At 37.1% G+C, this 16,659-nt stretch overlaps 1 protein-coding gene across 8 annotated transcripts in view; it reads right to left on the minus strand.

The window, feature by feature from the left end:
- Positions 1–16,659, minus strand: part of Atg16 (Autophagy-related 16) — a 360,881-nt gene that overhangs the window by 289,671 nt on the left and 54,551 nt on the right. Inside the window, exon 9 of one of the 8 annotated variants that reach the window (XR_016138138.1) lies at positions 1,203–1,385. The exons of the other annotated variants lie outside the window; for them this stretch is intronic. The gene's annotated coding sequence lies outside the window, so the exon portion shown is untranslated. The remainder of the gene's footprint in view (positions 1–1,202; positions 1,386–16,659) is intronic. 8 annotated transcript variants of the gene reach the window in all.

A 16,659-nucleotide genomic window follows, 5' to 3' on the forward strand; every position in this document is an offset into this window, starting at 1 on the left:
CAGAGAGTAAAAATGGCAAAACTGTAGAAATAAGACATATGTATATTATCGTAATATACATGTGTAAAGTCGCGCTTGTGTTTTGTAATTATATTCGCGATTGAAAGAAGCGAAATAATCGTACAGACAATGCATATAAAAATGCAAAATATTTAACTAAACAATAAATTTTATAAATAATCACAATACATTTGCAGATATTATGTTATGATCCAGTTATGATCCAGTTTCCAATACAAGAGCCACAAAATAAACGTGTTAAACAAATAATAATATCATCGCATTGGCTTTAAAAATACATTAAAATTTTTATCGTGGTTTATCGGCATGACTGATCACAGTAAAATTAAAATGAGAATATAATCAAAAAAGTTTAATGAATGTATTTCGGTTATATCACCATCGATTCGCTATTTTCTGCAAAAAAAATGTTATAAAAATTTCAAAACGCTTTTACTATACATTGCGCTAATTTGGAAACACCGAACACGCCGACTAGTCGCCAATTTCCCGACAAAGAGTACGTATTTTATGGCGAACACGTGTCGGCGCGTTGTAACACGCACGATAGAAGCTCCCGCGCTGTAACAAATGCGGCCCTACATCGATCGCTGCGGGATAATTTTAATTAGCTCGTATAAATCAGAGTGCACCAAGAACAGTGCCAGAACGAGCCAGATAGGTATAGTCAAAGAAGGAAACTACCGGACATAAAAGATACGCACAAGAGACATTCGAATCGCTTTCTCCTTCTATCCCTCGCGGCGTCTCTTTAACTCACTTTCGTCGACGTATGTGTGCGTGCGGTCATAATGACCGCCGCCACGTGGCTGCAAGACTACAATGCAACAACCGTTGTTGATGACACGTTAAACCATCATCCGAATCCGCTTACTTGGTCTTTGTCGCGTGGCTTCAATTATACAAGCCAGTACGTGTGTATTAAACACGAAGATCAGTAACACAAGATAAGCGCGTACACGAGTATTATCAAAGCAGATAGAGCAAGTTGATTCAACGTTCCCATCTATTCGTCCGAGGGAGAAGAGAAGGAAAAAACAATAAGTATGGGCGAGAAAAAGAGAAAGAGGAGGAAGAGGAGGAGGAGAAAGAGAGAGAGAGAGAGAGAGAGAGAGAGAGAGAGAGAGAGAGAGAGAGAGAGAGAGAGAGAGAGAAAGCACCAACGGGGAAAAATAGTTTACCTTTTTTACCACCCCGACCACTGCCTATTTTTTTCCAGGTTTTCCTCCCTTTCATCACTCGGCGAAATAGACGGGCGCGTTGTGAAGAGAAGAGAGAGGGACGGGCCCGAGGTATCCGTCTGTTTCACTTGAAAAAGGCACTTTCCGCGGCAGCACAATAACCAGGACTGGTTAGGTACGTGCCTGAAATAAAACGGGACGACCGTTCTTAAATCTCCTCTCGCGCTGAAGAGCGCGCGCGATCGCCGTGTTTGGATAACGGATACGATGGGACCATAACGCGCGGATCTCCCACGCGAATTGGATACATCGTTGTTTTTCCAGTCCTCCTGACTGATAGAAAACGTCCGCGCGTGACTCATTTTCCTCGATTCCGGAAAGATAGCTGCGGATTAATACACGCTCACGTGACGATCGTATGTCGTAAACGTAATTATCATCAGGGCATGTTATTACGTTTCGTTTCCCTTTGCGCGTGTAAAAGCTAATGTATAATCGCGACAGTGTAATCTCCGCTCTTCCTTGCGATTTTTAGCGATAAATCATCGTACCGAAATTTAAAGATTAATGAAACTACACCCGACGGCATTACTTTACTTGACTTACAATTAGTTGACTTGATGACGACAGAATTATTTATCATCATAGGTGTAATCATACGTTAGATACATAGAGATTGTGGCATAACACAACGCACATTTGCCAGGTAAAATATAATTTCAATTTCGGAACATCGTTAATGCATTATCGCAGGAGCATGTAAGACCTTATTACGGCCGGACATGTGTGAAAGAAAGAAGAAGATTGATAATTAAAAAATAGAAAGTGTAAAAACATCATGGCTACCATAAATTTCAATAACGATTCAAAGTGGCGTGCTGCAACAATAATGCACGCGGGGAACAATGACAGATTTTAACACAATAACGCAGCACCCTCTGGGAATCGAGTCGCTAACAAATTGGCTGGTACCTCAGAATTATGATTAATAGGTCGCATCCCCCGGGGAATTAAAATGAAACTTTACTCCACGCTCATGTACACGGCATTATCATCCTTTATTGTCCGTGCACACGGGCGCGGAGAAACATCGGAGGAATCACCCGTGTCAGAATCTTTGACAGGCGCATCGCATTCCATTAGACTTCTCCCGTAGATTGAATTAAATTGAATTCTGCCCACGAGCGAATTAATTTTCCCGAGCGGCGCTAGAGGAGAAACGGGGTAAAGAATCGGCCGCGCTAGATGCGCTCAATAAGGCTTACTCGTTAAATCCATTACAGGTGGTAGCGAGGCCGCGCGAGGGATACAAGAAAGCCCCTAACAAGAAGTGCATCCAATTTCAAGGCGTATTTAACGTGCCGTATATCATACGGTGATACGTCTGTGGTGGTGCGTGGACGTTTCTTGGCTTCGTATATTTCTTATGTTTTTCGTTGTCCGGTCCTCCCCGTTGCGTGGCCGCCCGGTTGGGTATAATGTATGCTTTGTAGAACGGTAAGAACAGGCGGAAGAGCAGGCGGCGTGGCATGGCGTTTGTCACTTTCTTCTTGCGCACGCACGCACGATACGTACGCCGCGGAATCCGTTTATCCGCTTTTGACGCTGGTGAGCAGCGAGAGAAACGAAGGGGCATAACGTCCGCGCTTTACACGCGAGTCACGCCTGGTCCGGCAGAGCCGGCATGGGATAGAACGATTTTTTTCGATGATCCCCCGCAGATAATTTAGTGCATCGCACGAGCGCGAAACGCGCGGCCTTTCGCTCTAGCTGTCCCGCGAGAACAACATTTCACCCCGACTCGATTTCCTTCCTACTCTCACGCGGTTTCGTTTCCCAGTCTCCTTCGATATTGCTTCTCGCTATCGATCACTAAAAGGTGAAGTCACAGCACTCGGCAGCGATATAACACACACTTTCATCGATCTAACGGCCAAAGAAACGAAATCTTTCAACGAGCAATAAATGTATTTATTAGAAAAAAATTAGTGAGCTTCTCATAGGCATGTTACTTTAATTATTTTTGCATAAATAAAATTGCCATTAAAATGCCAATTTAAATGCCATGTTGCACTGTGGATATTACTTTATTGATAATGAACGTTCTCATTCGTCATCACGATGCATATCAAATGAACAATACCACAGATATTCTATTAGAATTGAGCAATAATTGCCGATTTTTCATTCCACTCATAATATTATAATTATAAAGGAGTAGTACATTTTACAGGCAAATTTATATTAAATCAATTGATGTCATATCGCCACAGAATAATGTCAAATAAATCTAATGGCATAATATATTAATTCGTTAATTAATATAATATAATGAGACATAGATTTATAAAATCAAATAATAGTTATTACCGCAGTATGAATTATCGCATTATTTTATGGCATATTTAACCGCAGCTATATATATATATATATATATGTATATTTTATGTCAAATTAATATGAAGAATAAATGACGAATGTTGTTAAAGTAATAAAAAAGTCCGGTGGCGACAGAAAGTGTAAATGGATTTAAAAATCTCAGAATTCTGAAAACGCAATAATCATCACAATGGTTTAATTAAGAGTAACTCTCTTTTTCTCTTACACGACCTTTTCTCTCTTCATGGATATAACTACGCTGCAAAAGCCACTCTGCCTGCTCCGGCACGCTCGGCCAGATAGAGTTGTACAGAAAGACACTCGGTCGCAGAGAACTCGAATTACAGTGGAGGAAGAACTCGAATGAAGATTATTTTCGCACGATGAACTTTGTACGATTACGATGGAGGAGCGGTAATATGAACGGGGGCGCGTATTACCAGCCCAGTAGTAAGGTGACTCAATTCAGAGGTCGAGCGAGTTTCCGGAAGCGGGGTATAGCGTGTAATTCGTCCGTCACGTCCACGTATGCGTATACCGGCGTCGTGTGTACGTGTCGTGTACGATATGTGCACCGTCGTGTGCACATTCCATCGCATTACCCGTGCACTCGCATCCGAAAGGGGAAACTCCTCGCCATCTCCACCGTCGAAAGACTTCCTCGAGCGTCACGAAGAAGCGGCGGGGACGAAGCGGATCGGGGAACGTCCGAGCAGACAATTTTCCCTTAAATACAGTCGACAAGAATGGCGGTCCTCCGATAACGACCCGACCTCTTCTCGCTTCCTGCAGAGTCCATCCTAAAAGATTTTTCACAGAGACTACGGCGTCCGACGTTAAAAAGGAAGGGTGGGAGAGTCGTTTCCTATCTGTTGGGGTTTACCCCATTGCTACCGACCCCCCAAGAAGCGTATGGCGTTCTCTCCCTCCCTCTTTCTCTCTCTCTCACACCCTCTTATCCGTGTCATCCTCGCTCTTCCGGATTCTCCTCTCGAATCTCGTCGCCGCCAAAGAATCTTCGCGAGTACGCCACCCGGGGCGAACCTTTGTCCTAAATGATAAACTTTACCCGCAGGACTCCGCCGCGGAAAAGTTTCCTTGTCCGCCAATAGGGAAAGCATTTCGGAACTTCGGTACTTGTTTCATGTTGGTCCCTGTCATCCGTTACCGTACATTCTTAAAGTGTGCTTAAGACGATTCTTTCTCCGTACGATTGATATTGTAACTTGCAATTGCGATTCTTTCTTTCTTTAGTAAAAAGTCAATTTGTCAAAATCAATTAATTTATCAATGATTTTAGATCAGCAAGAATTCCGCAATAATAGACTAAAATTGATTATTATTCAGAATGTAGTTATACATTTTTCAATTAATAATAAAGAACGATATTTTAAATAGTTAAATGAAATTCTTATAAATACTTTTTGTAGGACAATTTTATTACTCTTTAAAAAATTACTTTTATATACATCTTGATTTATGTCTCTTTTTTGCTTTAACTAGATTGGGAACGAGTAAAATTGAGACAAACAGTAATTTCAGCAAAAATATCCTCCTCGTTAATACTTAATATAATAATTTTTTTACAACGATTGAAGTTGCACGTTCGCTATTTTAATAACGTAATGTATACAATATATGTACAGAATATAACGTACTAATAATTCGCAATTATTGAGAACGCAAGTATTAATAAATGCGTTTTAATTTTTTTATTATTTAACAACTTGTTCGAGTATAGTAACAAAGCTGTGGACTCAGCACATTCAATAATCCAGTCCACGTGGAAACCTTAGTGATGGACAACTGGTGCGATTATACGTTAGCGAACATGACATAGCAGCTTGAGATGTTCGTGAAAACGCAAATACAAAAGCCGTTGATAGATTGATGAGCGCGCACGCTCGTTAAATGCACAGCTTCCCGGAAGTACGGATCATCATGGAAGGAGAAAGAAATTATGCGAGAGATTCTCTTAGCGTTTACGAGTTCACTTATAAGGCACGACGGAAAGGATCAATTGCTCGTATTTGTCTATGATAAAGGCGTGGAAGAAAATTAGTGATTCGATATTCACCTTGAAATGCGAAGAAAAGGATTCTGGAACGAGGAAGGTTGTTATACTTCCTTTATAAATAATATAATTACTCTTTTAAAATCGCCTAAAGGCGATACATGATATACTTCTGTAAGAAGTATCTTTTGTATCTTTCACGTGATCATTTTCAATTGTCTATTCAATAAAGTATAATTTTCGCAAATAACTGACATTGCGTGAAAATACGTCTCTCAAAAAATATCTCTCCCAATGTGCGGAATGAGATAGCTTTAAAAATACATTTTCATTATACCTTTCGTAAGGTCTTCTACTATCATAACAGGTACAACGATCCACAACGATAATGTAATATAAACGACACATAATTATCTTATACGTATAGCTCATATTGTGTCATCTCAGGCATGCTGGCATTAGAGAGACATTTAATCTTTAAGTAATGTGCTCTTATTCGTCGCAAAAAGATAGCCAACGCAATTGCGTATCCTGAAGATTAGGTTTTATTCATTGGGCAAAATGAAAGGAAAATAGATTTCCTGAATCTTTCCGTGCAGCGAGTCGTGCCTAGGAAACACATGTACACGCGACACACGTAAAAGTATTCATGCGAGAGAGTACATTTCCCGTTATACCGTAGGATCTAACGAAACACATCTCCAACTCGCTCGCGTTTTAGCCTTTAGTGTGGATATTGCGCAAAATTAAAAAAGGACGACGGCGGGTACAGCGAATTAGCTCAGGTGCTCCGAGTAGGCGTAAATTGCTCGACGCACATCATCCGTGCACTTCGCTCGCAGAAGAGTCCGGGAAGGCAAACACACACGGGGTCGAGCACACGTACGACGTGTTAGGATACTCTTTAAACTTCTCTCGGTGTTCGCAGGGGAGAGAGGGAGAGAGAGAGAGAGAGAGAGAGGGAGAGAGGGAGAGAGAGGGAGAGAGAGAGAGAGAGAGAGAAAGAGAGCAAATCAATATGGGCGCGGATAGCATGCGCGTTTTGCAACGCACAGGACTTCGCAAACTGGGACGCATGAAATCCATGCCTGTGCGTTTTTAAAGCAGACGCACACGCATCGTGATATTTACCGTCACCATTCATTCATCGCTCGATTTCGAGAAGCATCGCCCTATCGCGCTAAATCATTTTAAATGAATAGCAAATTGCACGCGCGATGAAATTAAAAAGGGATCCAGACAAACATTAAATCCAAGTTTAATTAACCCAGCTATTTTCCACAAAAGTGTATTTTATGTAGCAAACTGTGAGAATATTACATAGCCATTGTGAGAATATTACATAGCCATGTTTTCCTTCCTGACTAGTATAATATAATGCGATCGATATCATAATGTGAAAATAAAGATACGTTACTTATTGTGTAATTTAACACGATATTATATCGTAATATTGAAATTTTCGGTCAATTTGTCTGCGGTCGTATTTATAAAATAATACATTGTTGCATTAACCGCAGAAATAAATAGAATAAATATAAAATTTGTAACAATTACAACAGAAAGAGAAGAAACATATCGCAACAAAAATAATATTTATGGTTCCATGTTATACAATTATAACATTAATAAACCACATTCAATATTTATCCCGCTGAATTTATATATATTTGTTTAATGTATAATCCATATTCAGAAGCGACGCAATTGCAAAGTGGACTTTGATAATGTGAAAGTGCAGTTTGATTATAATGCATTAAGATTTTCAGTTAAATACAATGTAAATACAAAGACGTAAAGATCATAATGTCGTAAATTTAAATATAAAACAGATTTAAATTAATATTATTCAATTTCTTCTTCTTCTCTTCTTCTTCAATTTCATTGCACTGAGCAAGCACTGATATATATACACATCTCAATTCTTGCTAGTCTAATAAGAAATTTTAATCCAATGAAATTGAATTATATTAATTCAAATGCATTTTTATGCATTTATAAAATATGTACACACACACACACACACACACACACACACACACACACACACACACACACACACACACACACACACACACACACACACACACACACACACACACACACACACACGCACACACATGTACATTGCATTCATATATATATGTGTATGTATTTCATATAGATTTGCGAAATGCTATAAAACGCGGAAAAATATTCAATCCTAGAGGCAGTCAGATCGCAAATGGAAAAAGCGAGAAAAAGACATTCGCGCAGCTCTTTGATTACGCATCGAGGTATGGCTATTCCGTCTAGATTGCATGTCCACTGCTTATGAGCACGTTATCCCTCCGGCAATAGCTTTGACGAGGAGCACGGCGGTTTGTGCACGGTTTTAAACGAAAAATGATACAAATTAATTGAATCGAGTTTAATTGGAATAAAACGGACAAATACGTGTTTCCACTTGTGCGTGTACATATATACGCATAATGGATGTCGCGACATTTATAAAGGTATTTAACTACGGAACCGACAGAACGCGATAAAACAAGTGTGCAAGAGATTTAACTACAGAAAACTTTCCGTGAAGCTCAAAGTATCGCACCAATTACCGGATTAGTTCTAATTGCGCTTACACTAATCTCACACGGAAACGGCGTATAAAACATGTTTCAACAATTACCACCATCGCTTTTGGGAAGTTTTGGTAGCTTGTTACATATTACCATTAAACAAGCGAATAAATACGCAACACGTTATAATTATACTTTACATTAGAGTAATAATGAGCAAAGTTAAATGAACTGAGTAAAGTAATAAATCAAATAATTATTAAAATAATTATACTGAGATCATGTTCTTAATATTTATATTGTTGCTACGATGTTCTAGTTTGATACTAAAGACAAATTATTAGAATATTATATATGACAGAGTAAAATAGACAAATTAAATAGGCTGGTAAATAAATAAAATATTTGTTAAATAAATTACTACGTGTCAATATGTTATATTCAATAAACGATGCAATAGAAATATGCACTGGCTATAGCTATTTTAATAGCAATACGATTTACGAGCACGATTATCAGTTTTATAGATACGCTCCGTTCATACTTTGAATATATTAAGCCGTATAGTGAGCTTACCAAGATTAAAAAGTCGATTGATGAATTTAATTTAAGTCGATTGGTTTATAATAAGCATGCCATTCATCGCTTGCTAGATCATTTAATGTAATTATCTCGGAAACATGTACGCCAAACTCACTCACTCACAATAATTATTCATACGAATTCTTGTTTCCATTAAGCGCATGAGCAACATTTAGTGAATAAAATACAAATTACTATCATTTTATCAAATAAATCAACATTTTAACAATTCCATATAATTTTTTGACCACATACATTAAAGCTAAGGTTGCTACTTTTATCACGTATATAACTTAATCATCGTTATAAATAAAATCAACTAATTATTAAAATAATTATATTGAGATCATTCGCATACGCGTTTCCAGGATATGCATAAATATTAAAGAATTTTATCAAAGCAAACTTTGAATTTTAATTTATGATTAAATTGTATCATGTTCCATATTACACGCATAATCAAAATAAGGCCATATAAAGTAATATAGGAAGCACAGCCCATGCAAATAATATTAATTATTGTATACGTTATAATATACAATATTATTTATTATAATTGAGTATAAAATGAAAACATGATACTTATACACGAATAAATTGGATTTAATACTTCATGGATTTACATTATTACATATATCTGTTTTAGTGAAAATTAATTCTCTTTAAAGGATTAATAATAAATAATCGTACATGTATAAAATAAATGTTCTAATTATATGTTCATCTAAAAATTCTTTTATCATTTTATCTTTTCTTAATACAAATATTAAAACATATAATTAAATAACAAACATTTAAGAACAGATAGTTTTCTACTAATTATATTTTGCAAATACAAATAGACAAAATATATCTTATTTAATTTTGAGTTTAATATTTGCTTTTGGAAAATATTAATTTTAGTTAAAATAAATTTATTTTATATAAATATAAAATTGAAATTTGGAATACTTATATAACAATAAATATTTAAAAATTAAAAAAAATTGTTTTACCTCTAATATTGGCTAACACAAAATTTATCTCTAGTTTCTCAGACATTTACCGTAAATAAGATTTATGAATGGTTCGATATATCTCATCTATTAAAATACACACACACACACACACACACACACACACACACACACACACACACACACACACACATGTGTACAAGTTATTATAGGTATATAAAGAGAAATAGTGAACAATGAAAATGGTGGAGAGGATGATGTAGTACTCAACGAACGTATCTCAGAATTTCTCCTTGATCATGGTAACACATCTTTCACTTACGAGCATATAGCTGTCCAACGGTAGCTTTGAATTTCACAGAAAGTGAACTGCCGTCCAAGCTTTAATTGAATCGGCCGAAATTAATTTCAGCTGTCGCGCTCTCGGAAGCTCAGAAGATGGGCGAGAACGAACAGGAAGCGAAAGCTTCCGGTCCTCCTAAACCCCGAACACGCAAATTGCTCAGGGAGATGAATGTCGCTAGCTCTTTAACATCCTTTGAAAGAAGTCATATATATATATATATATATATATATATATAGATATTTCTGTAATCATTTCTGTAGTCGATATTTTAATCGGTATTTTGGCAGTTAGTTTGAATAAAAAATAGTACATTGTATCTTTATAAAGATAACGTATAACAGTCAAAGAAAATTATTTATCTCATAAATCTACATAAAACATTTTTAATAAACTATGAGAATGAGAGCTATAAAACGGATAAAAAATTTTTCCTCGAAGTGGAAAACACTATTTTAAAAATATAATAAAATAAAAATAAAAATATAATAAAAATTACATTATTTTTTCCTGAGGTAAAATTCAAGCTTCAGCTTAATGTGCAAATAAAATAATTAAACTTAAGCATTATAACCAGCATATAAATCAACCTCGTAAATATAATAATACACAGTACAAACAGATAAACAAAATTGTAAAATATGTTTCGCTCTATGGTGATCGCGGTAACAAATTAATAAAATAGGCACTGCACCGGGAAGTCGCATAACGCGATTTATCCCACAGGACATCCGACGTATAATGCGGCGCTATAACAGTCAGCGACATTGAGGTCGCAATGACAATTCCCGCGCGACCACGATGGAGCTCGAAACGAGAAGGACGGATCGTTTCGACAAACCGGAAGCTGTCGATGGACGCGAATCGATTCATCCTCTCGTTTATCCCTATGCACGGCCATAGCATTCGTATCCTGCGTCCAACGCGCGTACGGGATTACAGTACAAAGGATTTCCCGCATTTACGTGGCTCGAATGCAAATCCTCACCTCGCGATGCGTTCCCGACGGGTTCTCGACTATATTTTTTTCCCCCTATGACAATGTGCACGTTTCCACGTGCGTGAAACTTTTGATTGTATTACGAGGACTGAGTCCGATGTAAAATCTCGGTAGATTTGAAAAAGGTTCTCGTACTGTGCGACCGCGAGACCAGTGAGTTACAAGTGATCCTAGTAGTACAAATCGATGTACCTCAAAATACTTGAATAATTGGTGCTAAAAACACTCGTAAAAAAAAAAAATAAAATTACGAGCGAAAGCTCTTAAAAATTTATATGCTTCGGAAATACATTAAATCTATATAAGTTAAAAGAAGAATCATTCTGCAAAATTTAAATTATGAGAATTCTGAACGTTTTAAATCAACTTTTATCAAATTGAAAGAATAAAAATAAAAAAACGAAGAAAATGACCTGGGTACATCCATTTCATTTTTTTCATTTTTAATCTGATCAAATTGTACAAATAAAAAAAAAACAGAGGAAAATCACATGAGTGATTTACCTGCAGATAACAAAGTTATTTATTTGTACATTTGTACAGTATCTCCCGATTAAAATTTTTCATAAAAATAATTTCTTAATTTTAGATCATAAACGCTCCACTATCTTTATTCATACTTCTCAAAATATTTTCTATCATAAATAAAAGCAAAAATAATCCGTTCTATTTTATTCATGCATCCATTTCAACATGTTTGAACATAAATAAATTCAAGTTTTATTCTAGTAAGACCAGAAACGCTGTTTCGCAGTTTGTTCTCGCGTATCGATTTCAACAGTGGCAACGTTCACATACATGACATTCGTATTTGTCGAGAAAAACGAGAGAATTCGGTGATACCAACGTTTTATGATATCGCATTTACGATGTAGGCTAAAAATAAAAAATCCTACGTTATATCTATTAGATGCTTGTAGAATAATAAAACAGAGCAATAAAAATGTACGAGATATTCTAGATAGGATGCCATACAATCTTCTAGAAAAGTTCTATCTTCTAAAAAGTAATTTTAGGAGATAAGAAAAGTGACAATAAATTTAAACATGTTCAAGGTTTCTTAATACTTAAAAAATATTTAATATTTTAAAAATTATTGTAATTCGACATCTTAATAAACTAAATTTCAAGATCGCAAATAAATAATAAAATCATCTCCGTATTATTATTTGAGCGAGATATTCGGATATTATGCATTTTTCTGATGTTAAATGTTGAATGTTAATAAATTATAATAATTTTCTTATTCATCATAGAAATAAATCGATTATCATTATCACACTAGAGAATAAGTGATAATGCATTTCTTACAACTTAGATAACTAGAAATTCCGCGGAACTAACGACATATTTAATTACATACACGTATGTAAGAATACGTACAAATAGATATAGTTAATAAGTATAATTAAACAGTGATACAAATAAGTCGAATAATATTTCCGCATTCTTTATTTTCATTGCACAGCTCATAGATCGAGAGCATTTCTTATAGAATGAGATGTACGTGTGTATTTTCGTTCTCGGAATGTTAGCCGTATTCGACGCGCGTATTCGTATAATTGCCATCCCTTCAAAGACTGTACAAAGGTTTCGACCGACGTGTGAGTTCTAATTATCACCTGACATCGTGCTCTCTGACGCACAACTGTTATTATGCTTTTACACGCGCGGCAGCGACGAATCTCTCGCCAATTACATGCTGGAATAGTATAAAACTTTTGTATATGTCTTGAGGAACATACTCTTGAGGAAAATTAAATCAAAATAAAATCATCAAAGATTTCCAATTAAATGAATAAATTAACAGTACTTTAATATTAGACAGCGATAGTATATCCTATACGTACGTTCTATATTTCTCCGGTACACATCGCATATATTACGTTTCTTTATTATACGCATAATACGCATAATATGTATATTTGTTACCGCCGCACTATTATATATCATTCTAATGATTGGTCATCATTATTGGTGTTTAACTATATTTAATCAGTTAATAATGTCTACATGTAGTTACAATGTTATACATTTTGAATTCATGCTCGACACGAACTGTATACAGTTACAGATTACAAAATTTAATAATTATAAATTTCTACTTTATTTATAAAATCAAAACATTATTTCTTTTGAATAAAAGCGCCACGCGTGAACAAAAAAATCCGTCAGTATATTATTTATTATTATTATTATTGTTGTTGTTGTTGTATATCATCGTAAAGAACTCCTTAAACTCCCGTATTAATTAACGTATTTATTTCTATTTCAATTTCATTGTTAAACTTTCCAATTCAACATCCCGATTGAGAAAGAACTTACATTAATTAACACCTATGCTTGACACAGCACACCATTAAATGTTAATACATGTTCATACCGTTTTTTTTTCTATAAATGTTTCAAGTCTAGATTAAACATAATTTTCCAAGCAAGATAAAGAACCCAACATAAAAGCTGTTAATTAACCTAATTATATAGATTGACCATTGCTGCGGTACGTTAAGCACAAGTTACGATAAATACTCGAACATACCGGATTCGTACCGAATCGACACTTTTTTCATCGTCAAGCAAGGATGCCGGGCATTCCAGAGCTCTTCCGCTCCCCCGGTTCTAATTACAAGAAAGTGCGAAGCAGTGGTCAACGAGCGAGATGGATTTCCTCATTCGGGACATTCCAGCGTTAATATCGGGCTAATATCGTCGGTCAAACAGTCGACCTTCAACGTTTCTGAACGACGATGATAAAAAGACGCCGCGGGCCGCGAGGAAAAAAATAAAACGTCGCTCGCAAAATTGTCGTCGGCGTCTCGCCTCCCCGCCCCCCTCCCCACCCTGCCCCTCCCTTTCGAATCTGCATGTAAAGAAACACGCGGTCGTTCACACGTCGGGAGAATTAAGCTGGTTTACTAAAGTGGTAGTAACGATAAGTGTTCGAACACTCTATTTTCTCCGCTGGATTCGCGCGCGGGGACGTACGAGCGTAATTGCCGCGAGCGGTAACGCTAGTAGAAATTACACCGCGTTTTCAGAGTGTTACGCGCCAGCCCCCCGCTACCCGATCTCGCTGAGATGATGTTCTCCCGCGAGGACGTCACGTGGAATTGGTGCTATTATCACCAGCTTATCGTTATCGTTGCGCGCGCGCGGTAAAAGGAACTCTCCGCGGGTCCATTAGAGTCCCCCGGGAGAATCTCATCGGAATGATACTGCGGAGAAACGATGACGTGAAATTCGCTACGAAATATTGCAGTGCATCAATGCAATTTCGATTAATGTAATATCCCGGATTACGGGGGGGAATCATTTTTCGTGACATATCGGCCATAAATTCATACGCATTCTTGCAATGTACACGCCCGGAAAGAAAATCAATACGCGGATAAACAAAAGCGCTGACGGGAAAATAAAATGTATAAACGTAATTGGATTTATATTTTACGATTGTTTAATTGTATTTGCCGTATATTCCAGTATAATTGTCATACTTGTTAATTTCTATATCTCTAAATTCATATATCTCTTTGTCAAAGCGTTCCCTTTCTTCCTTTTATATTTTATATTTACAGATCAAATATACATCATTAATTTGTTTTGAAATATATACGCAATCATTTGTACTAACATTATCAATAATTGGGTTCACTGCGATATAGAGATATATTTTTTATGCATAAATATAAAGTCATAATTGAAAAATTATTAAAAATTAAAATAACTACTTATGTAACATGTATACACAATATAAAACGTGAAACGTTTACATCAAATTTTTGCAGTTTTTACATTTATGTACAGTTTAATTTCTCATAAAAAAATTACGAATAAACGAATTCGTAATTTTTTAATTAATATTAATATCATTTTAATTAAGCACAAAATTAAAGTTTCAGTAAAAACATAATTTTCTTTTAAAAGAATTATAAGAGAATGTGACATGACTGCATTTTCAAGGATTAATTTGCCGTGATTTTTCAACTTTAACTTGTTCATAAATCAAGAATCACGATGCATCCTATTATGGCAACGACCACTATTCTTTCCGGGGCGTATCCTCCAGCAGTTGCGAGGAGTACCGACAGTTCTGAAACAGCCTGCATATTTAATCGCGCAATCGAGACAGCGCGCGCTGCATCAACTCCCGCGTTATTTCCATGTTAACAGTTTAACAAAGTGCCGTGTAATTATTCCTGTCGCCCGAATCCGACGCGGCCCGTTACGCCCCGGCGTGTAAGACTTGTATCGCACAGACTATCGCGCGTAACACGGCGTAACCCAGTTATCGAGCAGAGTTTCCAGTGGATATGCAAAGTCGGACGTTGTAATAAAAGTTATCGCGAGCGGATTAACGGGTCCCGAGATCTGAAACTTAATCGTGCGCCGAACGTCCCTTCCTATCCCCATCCGCGTAGAAAGTGCACTTGTCGTTTGCGCCGACTTACATTCCGGCGGGTTCGCGTAAGGATTATTCATTTCGCCTCAACAACCGTTAAGGGAGCTCGAAAGACAGCCAAGGGGGGCGGAGGTGGCGGAAAGTCGGTACGTACCACGTTCCCCGGGTGACTATTTCAGCACTTGAAATCTCGGTTTGCTAATTCCGCACCGCTCGCCGAAGCGTGCCGGGACGTTTCCAAGTGGTTGGAAACCACCTAAATTACTCTCGCTTAAGTCTCCGCGTAAACAAAGTGCTCCGGACTGCGGCATCTGTATTACAATGAGGTGACTTTTACGTCTTTTAAACAGCGAAAAGCGCTCGTCGCGAGAGACAAGAGACCGCGTTTAAAACGCGACCGGTACAATTCATTCTGCGCGTTTAACGGTAACAATAGCGCAAAGTGTTTTGCGCTATCTTATTGTAATTTAAATACAAAACAGTCTCAGTTTAAAAGTACCCGCAAAACAAATTAACACTTCAGAAGCATCAAATATATATATATATATATTTTTTTTTTCTTTTATATATATATATATATATAAAATAGTAAAAAAAACTTGAACAAATTATATTATTAAATTAGCTACGCGTTAGCAGAGGCAAATACAAAATTATATTTATATATCTCTCGTGAGGATAGCTTGGAAAAAAAAAAATACGCATGCATCAGCTGCAATTACGCTAATCTAACTAATGCAGATAACAGTAGGAGTTTCACATTACATACGTATTACTATAGTCTACATACGTACTACTATAGTCCACCTAGTCTCTAACTGGACTATGTAGTCATGATACATGTCAACTTGGATATCGAGATGTCCATTGTAACGGCAACGGCATTTCACAAGGGGACAGACCGCGTGAGTGACGGCCGTTCAAATGTCATAAATGTCTGTCCGCCGCAATTGTCCCCCATGCAGAATAGAAAAATTTCACACGAAGATAGATTCCGGCGATTCTCTTTACGAGTCGCGCGTCGGCGATGTACAATGCGCACGAAGCTCGATATGCGAGGCCGTGCGAAACCTTGTAGACACACATGGCAGCCGTATCACTTTCAACGATATCTCCTACTCGTAATACACCCGCTCCCGGGATAGCTTCGCGAAGTGTCCTCCCCCTTCTCTCTCACCCTTACACCGTCGCCGCCGTCGACCCTCGCTCGCTCGTCACGTCCTCGTTTC

Source organism: Pogonomyrmex barbatus, unplaced genomic scaffold, assembly GCF_055798465.1.
Source record: "Pogonomyrmex barbatus isolate J1 unplaced genomic scaffold, ASM5579846v1 scaffold12, whole genome shotgun sequence".
NCBI classification, from domain to species: domain Eukaryota; kingdom Metazoa; phylum Arthropoda; class Insecta; order Hymenoptera; family Formicidae; genus Pogonomyrmex; species Pogonomyrmex barbatus.